The sequence below is a fragment of the Triticum aestivum genome, chromosome 2D, assembly GCF_018294505.1.
Source record: "Triticum aestivum cultivar Chinese Spring chromosome 2D, IWGSC CS RefSeq v2.1, whole genome shotgun sequence".
Taxonomy (NCBI): Eukaryota; Viridiplantae; Streptophyta; class Magnoliopsida; order Poales; family Poaceae; genus Triticum; species Triticum aestivum.
Genome location: NC_057799.1, coordinates 172450585 through 172468161, shown reverse-complemented (window position 1 = coordinate 172468161; position 17577 = coordinate 172450585).

The window sequence follows — 17577 nt, the reverse complement described above, 5'->3', positions numbered from 1 at the left end:
CTTGTTTGAGCGGCTGGAGCAGGAAGAGCACAGATTGTAGAAGCCCGACGGCTGTTGGATGGACATCCAACAGTCACTGCTTGTGCGTCAACCTTTTTTTAGGAAAGCCTCAAATCTGTGGAAAACATCATACAACCCATCTGCCCTTATTTCTAATAATTTACAGCCCATTTGCTAATTTTTAAGGTTTTATTTGGAGCCCATATTATTTTTGTTAGCATTACAGCCCATATTGTGGCCACGGTTAAAAAATTATACGAAATTTTGCATATTTCGGTGCGGTCCAAACTGTTTTTAATCCCGAAATTTCGAGTCACATCCAAACTGATTTTAAAAATAAATGTATATCAATATAAAATCCAACAAATTCTCCACGCATAAAAATCAATGCAATTTAAAATCTCGAAATGAAAAAAAAGAAATTTGAAACTAATTGCCCGTTTGATGTGTTTTAAAAATGTACAGCCCATTTCTCATTACTGATAGGCCATTTTCTCGGCCAGCCGAATGAAGCTCTCCTCGTCTTGAAAGATTTGCAGCCCAACAGGCCTGACAAAGCGACTTACTTGGCAAATCACAAAAAAACTGGGCTGTGGCCGTGGACCCAGCTGTCAGCCTCTCCACGTACAGTACTCTTCCGATGGAAGTCGGTCGTTGACCACATTGACCACGCCGCGCCGAGAGCACCAAGGCGGTGGACGACGGCGAGGCCTAGGAAGGGGACGACGCGGAGCCGGGGAAGACGCGGCAGTGGATGCCCACGCGGAGAGGAGTACGAGGGTTCACTGGTTCGGCTGCGGTGTGAGGCTGCCGTCGCCGCAGAATAACAGGGGGTGTGGGTGAGTAGAGGGATGCCCTGGCCAGCGGTGGGAGTAGTAGGGGGCGGTGAGGCCTCCGCGGCATCACAGCCGGCCACGGGAGGCAGGAGCACGCGGCACGACCGGCGCTGGTTTGGGCGGCTGGAGCAAGAAGACCAGAGGTTGAAGAAGCACTACTGCCGTTGGATGAACATCGTACGGTAACTGGAGCTAGAATCGTTCATATTGACTAAGTTGACAAAGCCCTCCATCCCCGTCAACTTGGTAGGCCCACAAGTCAGCCTCCCACGATGCTGGGTTCCAGCTGGCAGGGGGAGTATTCATTTTTTTGTGCGTAATAAGGAGGCACTTCCTTGCGTGCGAAGATAGCTGGTGGGTCCGACCTGTCAGCGGGGGGCACGTTTTTTTCGCGAAATACAGAGGCCCTTCCGGTGGGTCCCAGATGTCAGGTGGAGGAATCAAAGACTTGAGAAGGCGTACAGAACAAGCTAGTGTACCAGTAAAGAGACGTTGCTGAGTTTTAGAAAAAAGAGAGACGTGCTCCTGTAGCTGGTTCGAATCCAAACCTAGACTATGACTATATATGGTGCTATGCTACTCTGCAAGTAATGAAACTGACATATCCAACGTTCGCTTCTCCTCTTCTCTACTTACTCTGCCTAGCATCAGAAGCTCTGGCCGCAGCAACCATGTCCGCTGGCTGCTCGTCCACCTGCTCTTCAGCAGGCAACAACCAAATATGCGCCAAGTCGCCACCCGTACCATCGCCTGTGGGTCTCATCACACCCCCGCCGGCACGCGCACCGCAGCCGGTTGCTCATCGCAACCCGCTGCCGTTGGTGTGGTGCCACTGCTGCAAATCACGCAGAGTCATCCGTCGCGTCTCAACCACAATCCTCAACCCTGGCCGAGTCTTCTACAAATGCCCGAATCATGGGGTAATAATATGTTTAAGTGTTGTTCTGCTGCTTTCAGTTGCTGATTTTTTTAATAGTTTGGTTGATGATCTTCCAATTTGATTCGTGCAGAAAAGGGAAGATTCGTGTGATTTGTATTTCTGGGAAGTTGCTGATGTGGGGGAGTGCAACTACGCTGATTATTTGGTTAGCCGAGGAATCCCAATACCAGCAGGTTGGGGTGTTGGACAAGTAACTGAAGGAACGACAGAAGAGGAAGATGCAGAGCAGAAGGTTAAAGATGCAGTTCCTCTGATCATGGCCAAGCAACAGCTGCTGAACGGCCTTGACAGCAATGAGGAGATGAAAGAGCTTGTGAAGATAATGGGCAAAATCGATGTGCTCTGTAGGATGATTGTCTCTTTATTTGCAGTGTATGTAGCACTCGTGATGTATTCAGTGGCTATGACATGAGCACTTTGCTGAAACTAGTAATGAATGAAACCTGTGTAGCAGGCTGGGCGTAGTGTTGTGAACATCTAATGATTTCTATTAACGGAAATCAGGGGGTATCCCCTTTTGCTCATAAATAAATAAATAGCAGAGGCCCTTTTGGTAATAAATAAATAAATTAGCAGAGGACCTGTCGGGTCAGCTTTGTTCTCATTCGAAGACGTCGAGCAAATTGCAGTCCAACAGCAAACTATGTCATCAAATTCAAGTTTCACAGCCAAATATGAGTACAACTAAACAACAATGTCATCATGTTTTAGTCGTCATACAATCACCAAACACAAATCAGCATACATAACAAGTGATGTTCTCACAGGAAAATACTAAACAACATGTTCATCAGGTTTCAGTTGTCATAGCAAACACAATTTCACATAGTAGATAAAAAACGTCTTCTGACAGGCAAATACGACAAAAGCAATGTAATCATCATCCGCAGCAGCAGCGTCAACATCTTCGCCATGTGTATCAGTCTGAATCGTAATTCCCCACGGTGTCATCTTCTTCTTCGTCCTCAACGTCCTCGAACGTTGGCTTCTTCTTGATCAACTCTTGTATGTCCACAGCACGACAGGCAATCTTTTCGCCGGCGTCATTGACGTGATGGTTCTCAAAGATATTAGGAACATCTGTGTTATCTTGTACATCAGGAGCAGTGTAAGCATCATCTTGTTGTGCAACTTCATTAAACGAATTCCTCTGCTCAAACCTTTGCACTACTCTCCAGTCATCGCTACGTGCAAATGTGTCTTCCAAGAAAAATATCTGTGTTGCTTGATTTGCCAAAATAAAAGGCTCGTTGGTCTGGTACGCCGCCTTGACATTGATGGATTTGAAATAATCATCAGCTCTGGGTTTTGCGATCCTGGAAAACAGGTTATACCAACGACAGCACAACAGAACCACACACCGATGATCCTCGAAACTGGAGATATACTGCAACTGAACAATGTCTGTTATGTTAGCATACATTTCAGTTGTCTCTTTGTCATACGTATCCGTGCTCATGATGGCACTGTTTTGTGTCTTCCTGCCTTCGTCTCGTGCAAGGGTGTTGTAGCGCACATCTCCAACAACGCAAGATTCATAATGTCTTACCCGAGTATCAGGACCCATTGCTAGTGAGTAAAGGGCATCATCAACTGCCTGCCCATCCTCCCGCATCTTCTTAACCTATGGTTAGAAAATAGACAAGCTGATCATCTTATGTACTCAATATATTAAAAAAACTGACAGTGCAATTCAAAAGCTTACATGGCTCTTGAACCATTTCGCAAATCCTGCCATAACCAGTTTGTCAATGTTTCTTGGATTTTGCGGCAGTAACTCCTTTTTGTAGATGCTGCACAACATAGTGATCGCGTCAAACATCTAAATATATAAGAATGTGCTGCAAGTTTAGTAGATTACGATGTATAAGCTGCAGTACTTAGCACTTACTTGATATAAGGTAGTATCTCAGGACAGTTATTCAACACATACCAAACCATTTTGTCCAAATCTTTAGGTTTGTCCTCTTGTCGACTCTTCCCTGTAACTCGAACAGAATAATCGAAAACATTGAGCCCGGGATTGTCTTCATCCACCTCTTTGCTAAGCTGATCAGCTGTTTCAATGTATTTTGAGCAGAATGTCAACGCTTCTGTAGCAATGTAGGCCTCTGCAATGGAACCCTCGGGTCTAGCTCTGTTCCTAACATAGCCCTTGAAAGTGCCTAGCCGCCTTTCAATAGGGTACATCCAGCCATACTGTACTGGACCTCTAAGTAGTGCCTCATCAGGTAGATGAACAGCCAAATGCACCATCACATCAAAGAAGGCTGGAGGATATATCTTCTCAAGGTCGCATAGGATAGTTGGTATCTTGTCTCTAAGACGCTCCAAAGCATCTATCCTGATATTTCTACTGCAGAGTTCCCTGAAGAATTGTCCCAACTCTGCAACTGCTCTGTATAAGTCAGGGCGGCCCAATCCTCTAAGGATAACAGGTAAAACCCTTTGAAGTAGGACGTGGCAGTCATGAGTTTTCAACCCTTGTACCTTGTTTCCATCTGCACTGACTCTCCTTTCAGGGTTGGAAGCAAATCCATGTGGGAATCTCACACGTGACAGGACCTCGCAGAATTCTTTTCTTTTTACCTTGTCCAAGACGTACACAGCTGGTGCCATATCCCGTGGTTTACCTTCATCTTGCACCTGCAAATCCTGTCTGATACCCAGGTGTGTCAAATCAATCCTAGATTTTAAGGTATCTTTCGTCTTGCCTTCAATATTAAGAAGTGTGCCGATAATGCTGTCACATATATTTTTCTCGATGTGCATCACATCAAGATTATGCCGCAGATCCAAATCTTTCCAATACTCCAAGTCCCACAAAGTGGACCTGCGGGTAAACAATAATCTCTCTTCTGCCCTGCCACGCTTCCTTTTCCCGCTACCATTATCAGGATGGTTTCCTGGTGTAATATGCCTGACCTTCTCTAATTCCACTTGCAACTCATCGGCGGTGAGCCTCTTTGGCGCATCACGGTTTTCATGCTTTGCATTGAACACATGTCTTCGGTATTTTCTAGGATGCGGCTTGTCCTTGGCAAGGAAACGGCGGTGTCCAATGTAACAGATCTTGCTAAGTATTGCGTATGACAGCGGATTCCTGTCACAGCGAACACATGCATTGTAACCATGTGTCGTTCGCCCTGACATAGTGCCCAAAGCCGGATAATCATGGATGCACCAAATTATAACAGCACGCAGAAAGAAATCAGCTGGTGGGCTGCTATATAGGTCTCGAGTGAGAACACCCCTCCATAGCTGTTGAAGTTCCTCCACAAGAGGCTCCATGAACAAATCAAAATCCTTTCCAGGACTTTTTGGACCTGGGATGAGCAAGGCCATCATGTAGTTTGATTCTTTGGTGCAGACATTTGGAGGCATGTTGTAAGGGATAACAAGCACTGGCCACATGCTATATGTGGCGCTCTGGTGGCCAAATGGGTTAAATCCATCTGAAGCTAAGCCAAGTCTAATGTTTCTCGGGTCAGCAGCAAACTTTTCGTGCTTCTGATTGAAGCTTTTCCACTCACTACCATGTGATGGATGGCTCATTACATTCTGATCTCTGTACTCCTAGTTCCTAGAATGCCACAGTAAATCCTCTCTTGTTTCAGCATCATGAAACAACCTCTGCAATCTTGGTGTAATTGGAAAATGTCTCAGAACATAATGAGGAATCCTCTTCACAGCATTGCCATCTTTCAATCTTGATGATTTGCATTTCGGGCATTCACTTAGGTTGGCATAATCCTTCCGGAACATAACACAATTATTCTTACAAACATGGATCATATCATATCCAATTCCAACTGCACGAAGGAAATTCTTCATTTTACTGTAGGTGTGTGGCAGCTCAGACGCATCTCGGAAAGCTTTGCGGAAAGCAGCCAACATCGCATCGAATGATTTCTTGGTCATCCGCTCAGATGTCTTCACCTGAAGAAAGGTGACCATAGCTGAGAATACTGACAGCTTATTTCCTAGGGTGACAGCCACGTTGCATTGTTCCAACACGCGGGCCCACCGTTTTTCTTCTGCAGGTGAAAGTTCACGGAATGCATGAGCATTTCGTAGCATTGTTTCAATGTTGGTCAAACTCACTGGCTCCGCCACCACCTCCTCCTCCTCTTCCACCTGAGCATCAGGCAGATCAAGATGGTGATCTGCTGCTTCCACGTAGTCAATAACATTGACGTTCACAGCTTTACCATGATGAACCCACCTAGTATATGTGACCGACATCCCATACATGTGTAGATGATTTTGCATAGTTGACTGGGGTCTTGTAACTGAATTCATACAACTGCTACACGAGAAGAGCACATCTGATTTCGGACCACCGTACTCAGCTCTGATAAAGTTCATGAAGTTTTCAACCCCCTCGACATATGCAGCAGAGAATCTTCGAGCAGAAGTTATCCAAGTCATCTCCATCTGTTAGACATGCAAATTAGTTCTTCTACTAGATATTACAGGAAAAACATATATGCTTTTTTATGAAGTCCAGAAGAAAATACCTAGGTCGATGTCTAAAGCTATGGCAAGATATTTGGACGAGCAGATCTAAGTGACAAAATATATGTAAAGCTAATTCAGCAAACAGATTTGAGTGCTAAATTATGGCAGGCTCTTTCAGCAGTCAATGAGGCCAAGCACACAACCATCGAACTATCGAAGGCCATCGCAACAACAAAGATCGAGTATAAAACGGTGTAGAGCTATTTCACCTAACAGATTGGCTACTAGACCATGGCAATCTACGTCACAATAAATATATGGCAGGATATTTTAGCAACTAATCGGCCTTGGCATGCCATCTCAGCTAAGCAGATTGAGTGCAGAACAGGGCAAGGAAGCTTCTTAAGCAGAGCATATTGACTGTAAACTACTTCGGCAAATAGTGAGATTAACAGCGTCTATCAGCTAACATTCAGGCTACACCGGCATGCACGGGGCCTGTGACGCCCGGATAATCAAGCTACAGTAATTCTCTGCTAATGGTGCCACGTCACTTCGATTACTGTTGCTAATCTTGCGTTAGTTCGAAACCGATTCAAATTCAAAATCAAGCAAACAATAAAAGTTTTCAAATATTAAAACTAAAATGTTTGGAGTGAACCAAATATTGCATAGGTAATTATGGTGGAGAAACCACACCTTTATAAAAATGTTTAAATACTATAAGATGAATAAAACATTAGTAAAACAATTATTTAAATACCTTTTGTAATTAATAAAATGTCAAACTAATTTATTTGAGGACTAGACTTTTTGTGACTATGGACAAAGCTGAAATACTAATTTAGATGCTACGTGTATATTTTACTAAGACTAAAATTAATAAGAAACAAAACTAAATCAGCAAAAGGAGAAATATATATAAAGAAAAGAAAGTAAAAAAACAAGTAAGGAACCCCCCTGGCCGTTCTGCCACCAGGCCAACCCCAGGCCGACCCAGCTCCTTCCCCCGGCCCAACCGCGCCTATAACCCCCCTATTACCGAAACCCTAACCCACCTCGCTCCCTTGCCTCCCTCCCAGCGCCGCCTCCCGCACACACACGACACACGCACGCATACATGTAGAGGAGGGGCGCCCCTGTTCGGTCCCCTCCTCACGACGCGCACCGCGCCCAAGGACCGCCACCTCCGCCCTGCAGCTCCTCCAACGTCGCCGTACTGAGCCCCTCTGCCGGATCCCCCTTGTCCCGATCTGGATCTGCACCGGAGCCGATCCCTAATGCCTCGCCACCCCGTCGCTGGATCGCTCCCCGTTTCCGTCGCTCGTCCCCGACCTCCTCCCCGCCGGACCACGTCGCGCCTCGCCGCTCCTCGTCCCTCCAACGCGGGTGAGGCTCGGGCTTCGGCCTTATCTCCTCCCACCCCCCCATCGATGACTGCACATGTCGCTGCCCGCTGCTTCGCCCCATGTCGTCCACGCGCACGCAGCGCAGCCCCGTCTCCGCCATCCGCCCCGCGCTGTGCCTGCGGCCGCGCCACACGGGCTCGCCCGCTCGCCAGCCTGACCGCTCCATGCTCGTCCGCCAACACCACTGCCCTCTCTTGCGGCTGCCGCTGCCGCTCGCCGTGCAAGTCGAGCCTGTCGTGCCCTCCACCCCTGTCCGCGGCGCCCGTCTAGCTCCCGCTCCGGCCACTGCCTCGCTGTGCCGCTCGAGGACCCGCGCCCTTCGCCTAGCTCCCTGACTAGCTCGTCGTGGCCAACGGCCCTGTCGTCCCGCTCACCACCGGCGCCCGCGCGCCGCCCGACCACCCCTCGTGTGCGCGCGTTGGCTCCTGGCTGCCAGCGCCCACGCCCGCGTGCCCCTGGGCGTGCGCCCGAACGGGGCGCGCCCGTAACCCGTCGCCCGCGCCCTGTATGGCCCTCTGGGCCTATGACATATGGGCCCCACGCCCCTTTTATTAAAATGAAAAGAAAAGAATAAAAAGGAAGTAATAAAAGTAAATAATTAATTAGTTAATTAATTAACTTAATTATATCTGTTAAATTAACCTAATCACTTATTACACTAACTAATCATGTCTAGTCAAACTCTGTCAATGACAAACGGGATCCAGCTGTTAGGTTGACTGGTCAATGGTCAAAGTTGACCGATGACGTCATGCTGAAGTCATAAATGCTTTTCAATAAAGTGATATGTTAATTCTTGAAAATGATTAAGTCTTTATAAATTAATATCAAATAATCCGTAGCTCGGATGAAAATACTTTGTACATGAAAGTTGCTCAGAACGACGAGATGAGTCCGAATACGTAGCCCGTTCATCCGCCACACACTCCTAGCATAGCAAACACGCAACTTTCCCCCTCCGGTCCATCTGTCCGAAAATGCCAAACACTGGGGATATTTCCCGGATGTTTCCCCCTTCGTCAGTATCACCTACTACCGCGTTAGGGCACATCTAGCACCGCGTTTGCCATGTTACGCTTTTGTGATGCTTTGATTGCTCTATTATTTATTATGTTCCCCCTCCGTTACTTCTTTCCGGTAGACCCCGAGACTGCCGGCGACCCCCAGTTCGACTACGGTGTTGACGACCTCTCCTTGCCAGAGCAACCAGGCAAGCCCCCCCTTTGATCACCAGATATTGCCTATTCCTTCTCTCTACTGCTTGCATTAGAGTAGTGTAGCATGTTACTGCTTTCGGTTAATCCTATTCTGCTGCATAGCCTGTCATTGTTGCTACAGTTTTTACCCTTACCTGCAATCCTAAATGCTTAGTATAGGATGCTAGTGTTCCATCAGTGGCCCTACACTCTTGTCCGTCTGCCATGCTATACTACTGGGTCGTGATCACTTCGGGAGGTGATCACGGGCATATGCTATATACTTTATACTGTTACATTACTTATGATACTGTTCGGAGATGGGGGCTGAAGGGGCAGGTGGCTCCATCCCGGTAGAGGTGGGCCTGGGTTCCCGACGGCCCCCGACTGTTACTTTGTGGTGAAGCGATAGGGCAGGTTGAGACCACCTAGGAGAGAGGTGGGCCTGGCCCTGGTCGGTGTCCGCGGTTACTTCAAAATAACACGCTTAACGAGTTCTTGGTATTTGATCTGAGTCTGGCCATTTGGTCTATACGCACTAACCAACTACGTGGGAATGATATGGGCACTCGACATCGTGGTATCAGCCGAAGCCTGCGTGACGTCAGCGACTGAGCGGCGCGCACCGGATTGGAACGTATAGCCTGCTCTTGTATTAAGGGGGCTAGTTCTGCTTCCGGCCGCCCACGCAATGTGCAGGTGTGCAATGGGCGATGGGCCCAGACCCCTGCGCCATAGGATTTTGACCGGCGTGCTGACCTCTCTGTTGTGCCTAGGTAGGGCTGCGATGTGTTGATCTTCCGAGGCCAGGCATGACCCTGGAAAGTGTGTCCGGCCAAATGGGATCGAGTGTGTTGGGTTATGTGGTGCACCCCTGCAGGGAAGTTTATCTATTCGAATAGCCGTGATCATCGGTAACAGGACGACTTGGAGTTGTACTTTGCCTTATGACAACTAGAACTGGATACTTAATAAAACACACCCTTCCAAGTGCCAGATACAACCCGGTGATCGCTCTCTCACAGGTCGACGAGGAGAGGATCATCGGGTAGGATTATGCTATGCGATGCTACTTGGTGAACTTACCATCACTCTCTTCTACATGCTACAAGATGGAGGCTGCCAGAAGTGTAGTCTTCGACAGGACTAGCTATCCCCCTCTTATTCTGGCATTCTGCAGTTCAGTCCACCGATATGGCCCCTTTACACATATACCCATGCATATGTAGTGTAGATCCTTGCTTGCGAGTACTTTGGATGAGTACTCACGGTTGCTTTTCTCCCTCTTTTCCCCCTTTCCCTTCTTCCTGGTTGTCGCAACCAGATGCTGGAGCCCAGGAGCCAGATGCCACCGTCGACGACGACTCCTACTACACCGAATGTGCCTACTACTACGTGCAGGCTGCCGACGACGACCAGGAGTAGTTTAGGAGGATCCCAGGCAGGAGGCATGCGCCTCTTTCGATCTGTATCCCAGTTTGTGCTAGCCATCTTATGGCACCTTGTTTAACTTATGTCTGTACTCAGATATTATTGCTTCCGCTGACTCGTCTATGATTGAGCACTTGTATTTGAGCCCTCGAGTGACTTATTTTATTTAGAGTTGTGTTGTGATATCTTCCCGTGAGTCCCTGATCTTGATCGTACACATTTGCGTGTATGATTAGTGTACGATTGAATCGGGGGCGTCACAAGTTGGTATCAAAGCCGACTGCCTGTTGGAATCCCCCTTCCACACTCCTTGGCCGAAGTTGAGTCTAGACATTGCAAAACTTTTTACTAATATGGTTGTGTGTCTTACGGGCCCACGTCGCCATTGGTGGTACTAGGATCTTTTACTCCTCGATCTTTACTCTGGGACTCTGAACTCTCTTCTATTCAGGTTTAATGAATTTGCTAAAACACTAACATTAGGTTCTCGTAAAAACTTTCTCCAAGAGAGCCACTTATTACAGATGATCACCTGCTGTACCAGAAGATTACGAAGTTACTCAACGATGTTCTCTCGAAACTTTGTGCCCGTTGCTTTTGCATTTTCCTACCACCGACATATCCTTATGGATAACGTCATACACTTGTCGTTCATACAATCATTCTCCGTTGCTCTTGTTATTACAAGATACCCCGAAATTCTCTCTATTGTTTCAAGAATACTTGTGCCTACTGCCTTGCAATTTTCTTTGCCACCTGAATATCCCTACGGATAATTCTTGCACTTATCGAGTTTTCGCTCATCCCCAGTTGATTCGTGTATTTCACAAAAGTCTTTGAAATACCGTTCGATCCTCCGAAAATCCTCAACAGCCTATTGCTCTTGAAATTCTTGCTTGCTTTCATTATGATTAATACCATAAGCCAGGTAATCTTATTGGCATCCTTTGTCATTATCATTTTGAGTCCGTTGAATTCAATATGTTGCGAATGCTCGCAATGCTCAATCAGTTCCTAGAATTCATCTTTCCGGCTCTGAGGTCATTTTGAACATGAGCTAGTCCGCGACCAATCAAGTTGTCGTCGAATGTACCCCTAAGTCTATTCAACTTATCCATTTCTTAATCAGAGCGTTTGCTTCTGTTCCCTTGATTTGGAAATCATAATTCATTTGCATTTGAGCTTTGAATTAGTCAGTTGTTTCTATAACCTGATGCCTTTGCATTCTTTTTCCTTCTGATTGAGTACCGATACTCACATCAAATTCCTTGTGGTCCGCGAGATCAATTGCTTGGTTATTATCCGATATTGTCCTTCATATCCAATAAGCTTGAGAGTTTCTTCCCTGATACATAATGCCTTTGGTAAAAGGTGTTTTCTGCCTTTGGCAATTTAGCTCCCAGGCCTTTATCAACCATGCTCTGCTTCGAGCATGTGTTAATTGATCCTAAAGTTTGTGGTATATATTTCTATGATTCCCCGATGGGTTGGACCTATGCCTTCCTTAATCTGTGTGATCCTGAAAGATTTCACGGGTCATACTTATCTGGTATTGCACCAGGTAAAACTTTCAACAACTAATGTCATTTTCAGAAAGCGAGAGGTGAATGGAAGGTTATGCATTGAAGAGGTGGGAGTCGACCTTGAACTTGTGTTCATGCCCATGGACACAATGTAGATCCTATCATGGAAGCTTCTTGTAATAATAACTAATTGCTTGATATAATATCCTTTGGTATCGGTGAATTGATCCTTTGCAATCGTGGTTCCGACCCTATGTTCTTCTTTGATCCCATTTCTCGGGCAAATTTAAGCACTTGTCTTATGTGGATCAATACACCTGTCCAACCTTTACTTTGATCTTTCATCGAGTATTACACCCTGGTATCTCGATATTATCACGGAACTGCATAACCTCTTATGAGTTCTCCATCAAGTACTACATTCTCACCGATTCCAATTTTTTCACGGGCTCTGGGTCATTAAACACTCAAGGACACCGATAACTGAATCGAGTCCGCATCGCGATTAAGCAACTATTAGTAATCTTCTTTACTTACGAGTTTGTACTCGATCACATCATTTCTAGCCTGATCGGCTATATCAGTATCGTGCTGATTTTAACTGTGCTACCTGGTCCTTATTCCCGAAGCACATCTTTTGACTATAAGCTAAGCTTATGTCGATTTGCTCGTATTATCGTTTCACCTCGAACCAGAAACTTGATTCCGAGTTTGTGTCGCATATGTTGTTCCAATAATCTTTCGCTGCATCAGTCCTTTTGCTTGATGCAGTCGTTGTTTGATTGCTTCTTCATGGAGCCTCTCGACAAAATTTGTCGTGATCACCATCAACATTTTTTACTCCTTCCTGGTTATCAGTTGAGTTCTTGATGATAAGAGCCATCCTCGTCCCTTGGTAATTTGAGTTACCATCGACAACATCCTTACCTTTCTTTCATCACAAACTTGTTCATGTTTCGTGTGTATTTTGAGTTCCTTGCTATCCATCTTATGTTATGTTCTAACTTGAAGTATTACTGACTTTTATGTCAAGAATGTCGTGAGAATTTCACCACCTCTTAAGAATTCTCGATAAAAGTGATACTTATTGCCATCTCCACTCATTCCTGGGTCCCCGTGTTGTTTCTAACCGGAAAACCGACAATTGAACTATGATGTGCGAATTCAAAACTTCTAGCAACCCTATTGCTTGAAGTTAACGGTCGACATTTCATTCTTAGACCATTGGTTATCGAATCACCATTCTAACATTGATCATACTACCTAAGCCCGTATTTCGGGTGCACCTTTCAACCAATTTTTTATTGTGTATGTATTCCTCGAGCATACCTCATTATATCATTTGATCTGACAAATGTTATCTCCTTGTTCACATAACTGTGGAAATCCATCTTTTTGGAAATCTCAATGAATTGGCGCTGAGTCCATCAGCCACCTCCTCACCCTCTCCTTGATTTAATTATGAACTCTTGTTCGGAACTCGCTTCCATAGTTCATTTCTCGAGGATCTTACCATGTCATCTCGTCAATTTGTGTTGCACCTTTCCTTCTCAGGCATCCAGAGTCTGAGGTATCGTGACACCAATCAGATCTGAATCTCGGTCAGATATGATGGTTGGGACATATCCCCAAGAGTTATAACATTGGTCTCTACATAACCCGGTAAGGTGGTGTCTTTGCTTAGCACCCCTGGCCAAAGGCCCTATTGTTATAGATTCCTTTTTAGCAAGGTTAACCATTCTTCCATAAGGAAATTGTAAGACCTATTCTATAGGTTGTTCCTGATGAATCCTTTGTTTATCCAAGTCCGACCTTTGCTTGAAGACCATATCAATGCTATCTCGAAGCATGTCGGTGGTACTCCGATCTTCAATAAAAACATTTGAAGCACAATGCTAAATTTTCGTTATCAATTATTCAAACACCGATGTTTGGATAATGTCATGAACTTCCTCTTCCCTAACCTAAATGGTTCTCTTCTAACCATTGTCCTTGGGAAGGATATACCCCCGAAATATGTGTTAAAACACATTATTCTTTCCATTGTTCTGATTAAATCTGATAGACATTTTTCCCTTTCCATTGGTTTGTTTAAACCCTTTCTATGATCTATATGATATAAGCAGCAATACTTCCCTGCTTGTACAAACATCTCGATGTACAATTCTGTCAGCAAGATCCTGTTACTATTGTTGATGACATTCCGGTAACCACCGATGGACGAGAACTTTGCCTATTGGCCCACCTCGTTCAACGAGCAGGAGAATGGTTCTCTTCGTCCCTCGCCCTTGGTACCGATGTTGTTGCTGACATAACTGACAGGCTATCCTCTGACATGCCTTGCTTATAGGATCGTGCAAGATGTCAGCGCCCTTTCTACTTTTAACCCACATGGTGGGCCCATAACCCACACTTCCACAGGATCGAAACCTGACTCTCCTGTAAACCCCCTGTTCCCAAAGTTTATTCCTCGCGCGTGGCTTCGTACCACGAGCCATGTTCCGAGATATCATCAATTCTGGTATCAGACGCAATACTTACTCTCGCTACTCTGAACCCCTTTCTCACTCTGGTTCAGGCTTCGAGCAACTATCTATCTGCTTGGAACCTCTTATGTACCTTTGTACCTTACTCTTGATGTATTTTAAATAGGTTCAACTCAAGAGATACTCTTATGCTCATTCATGGGTTAACCCCCAGATTGTTTCCCTCATAAGCATTCTGTCGTAGCCGAGCTGCCCCTTACGTATTCGTAAGTACGTTGGAGTTCCCAAAGAAAGGACACCGACTTCATCTTGATGACCTAAAGTAGCGAAATGAAGACATCAATGTATTGGACCGGCCTCTTCGAGAAGAGCAAGCCAGGATGAGAAGACCCGCTAGCTTCGTTACCAAACCTTCCCCCTTTCACTACCTCTTAAATCTCGGGAAGAGATTTCTTGTACTGGAGAAGAATTGTGACGCCCGGGTAATCAAGCTACAGTAATTCTCTGCTAATGGTGCCACGTCACTTTGATTACTGTTGCTAATCTCGCGTTAGTTCGAAACCGATTCAAATTCAAAATCAAGCAAACAATAAAAGTTTTCAAATATTAAAACTAAAATGTTCGGAGTGAACCAAATATTGCATAGGTAATTATGGTGGAGAAACCACACCTTTATAAAAATGTTTAAATACTATAAGATGAATAAAACATCAGTAAAACAATTATTTAAATACCTTTTGTAATTAATAAAATGTCAAACTAATTTATTTGAGGACTAGACTTTTTGTGACTATGGACAAAGTTAAAATACTAATTTAGATGGTACGTGTATATTTGACTAAGACTAAAATTAATAAGAAACAAAACTAAATCAGCAAAAGGAGAAATATATATAAAGAAAAGAAAGTAAAACAATAGGTAAGGAACCCCCCTGGCCGTTCTGCCACCAGGCCAACCCCAGGCCGGCCCAGCTCCTTCCCCCGGCCCAACCGCGCCTATAACCCCCCTATTACCGAAACCCTAACCCACCTCGCTCCCTCGTCTCCCTCCCAGCGCCGCCTCCCGCACACACACGACACACGCACGCAGACGTGCAGAGGAGGGGCACCCCTGTTCGGTCCCCTCCTCTCGACGCGCACCGCGCCCAAGGACCGCCGCCTCCGCCCTGCAGCTCCTCCAACGTCGCCGTACCGAGCCCCTCCGCCGGATCCCCCTTGTCCCGATCTGTATCTGCACCGGAGCCGATCCCTAATGCCTCGCCACCCCGTCGCCGGATCGCACCCCATCTCCGTCGCTCGTCCCCGACCTCCTCCCCGCCGAACCACATCGCGCCTCGCCGCTCCTCGTCCCTCCAACGCGGGTGAGGCTCGGGCTTTGGCCTTATCTCCTCCCACCCCCCATCAATGACTGCACATGCCGCTGCCCGCTGCTTCACCCCGCGTCGTCCATGCGCACGCAGCGCAGCCCCGTCTCCGCCATCCACCCTGCACCGTGCCTGCGGTCGCGCCACACGGGCTCGCCCGCTCGCCGGCCTGACAGCGCCATGCTCGTCCGCCAACAGCACCGCCCTCTGTTGCTGCTGCCGCTGCCGCTCGCCGCGCGAGTCGAGCCTGTCGTGCCCTCCACCCCTGTCCGCGGCGCCCGTCTAGCTCCTGCTCCGGCCAATGCCTCGCTGTGCCGCTCGAGGACCCCGCGCCCTTCGCCTCGCTCCCTGACTAGCTCGTCGTGGCCAACGGCCCTGCCGTCCCGCTCACCACCAGCGCCCATGCGCCGCCCGACCACCCCTCGTGTGCGCGCGTTGGCTCCTGTATGCTAGCGCCCACGCCCGCGTGCCCCTGGGCGTGCGCACGAACGGGGCGCGCCCGTAACCCGTCGCCCGTGCCCTGTATGGCCCTCTGGGCCTATGACATATGGGCCCCACGCCCCTTTTATTAAAACGAAAAGAAAAGAATAAAAAGGAAGTAATAAAAGTAGATAATTAATTAGTTAATTAGTTAAATAATTAATTAACTTAATTAAATCTGTTAAATTAACCTAATCACTTATTACACTAACTAATCATGTTTAGTCAAACTCTGTCAATGACAAACGGGATCCAGCTGTCAGTTTAACTGGTCAATGGTCAGAGTTGACCGATGATGTCATGGTGAAGTCATAAATGCGTTTCAATAAATTGATATGTTAATTCTTGAAAATGATTAAATCTTTATAAATTAATATCAAATAATCCATAGCTCGGTTGAAAATACTTTGTACATGAAAGTTGCTCAGAACGACGAGACGAATCCGAATACGTAGCCCGTTCGTCCGCCACACACTCCTAGCATAGCAAACACGCAACTTTCCCCCTCCGGTCCATCTGTCCGAAAATGCCAATCACTGGGGATATTTTCCTGGATGTTTCCCTCCTTCGTCAGTATCACCTACTACCGCGTTAGGGCACATCTTGCACCATGTTTGCCATGTTACACTTTTGTGATGCTTTGATTGCTCTGTTATTTATTATGTTCCCCCTCCGTTACTTCTTTTCGGTAGACCCCGAGACTACCGACGACCCCCAGTTCGACTACGGTGTTGACGACCTCTCCTTGCCAGAGCAACTAGGCAAGCCCCCCTTTGATCACCAGATATCGCCTATTCCTTCTCTCCACTGCTTGCATTAGAGTAGTGTAGCATGTTACTGCTTTCGGTTAATCCTATTCTGCTGCATAGCCTGTCATTGTTGCTACAGTTGTTACCCTTACCTGCAATCCTAAATGCTTAGTATAGGATGCTAGTGTTCCATAAGTGGCCCTACACTCTTGTCCGTCTGCCATGCTATACTACTGGGTCGTGATCACTTCGGGAGGTGATCACGGGCATATGTTATATACTTTATACTGTTACATTACTTATGATACTGTTCGGAGATGGGGGCTGAAGGGGCAGGTGGCTCCATCCCGGTAGAGGTGGGCCTGGGTTCCCGACGGCCCCCGACTGTTACTTTGTGGCAGAGCGACAAGGCAGGTTGAGACCACCTAGGAGAGAGGTGGGCCTGTCCCTGGTCAGCGTCTGCGGTTACTTCAAAATAACACGCTTAACGAGTTCTTGGTATTTGATCTGAGTGTGGCCATTTGGTCTATACGCACTAACCAACTACGTGGGAAAGATATGGGCACTCGACGTCGTGGTATCAGCCGAAGCCTTCGTGACATCAGCGACTGAGCGGCGCGTGCCGGATTGGAACGTAAGCCTGGTCTTGTATTAAGGGGGCTAGTTCTGCTTCCGGCCGCCCACGCAACGTGCATGTGTGCAA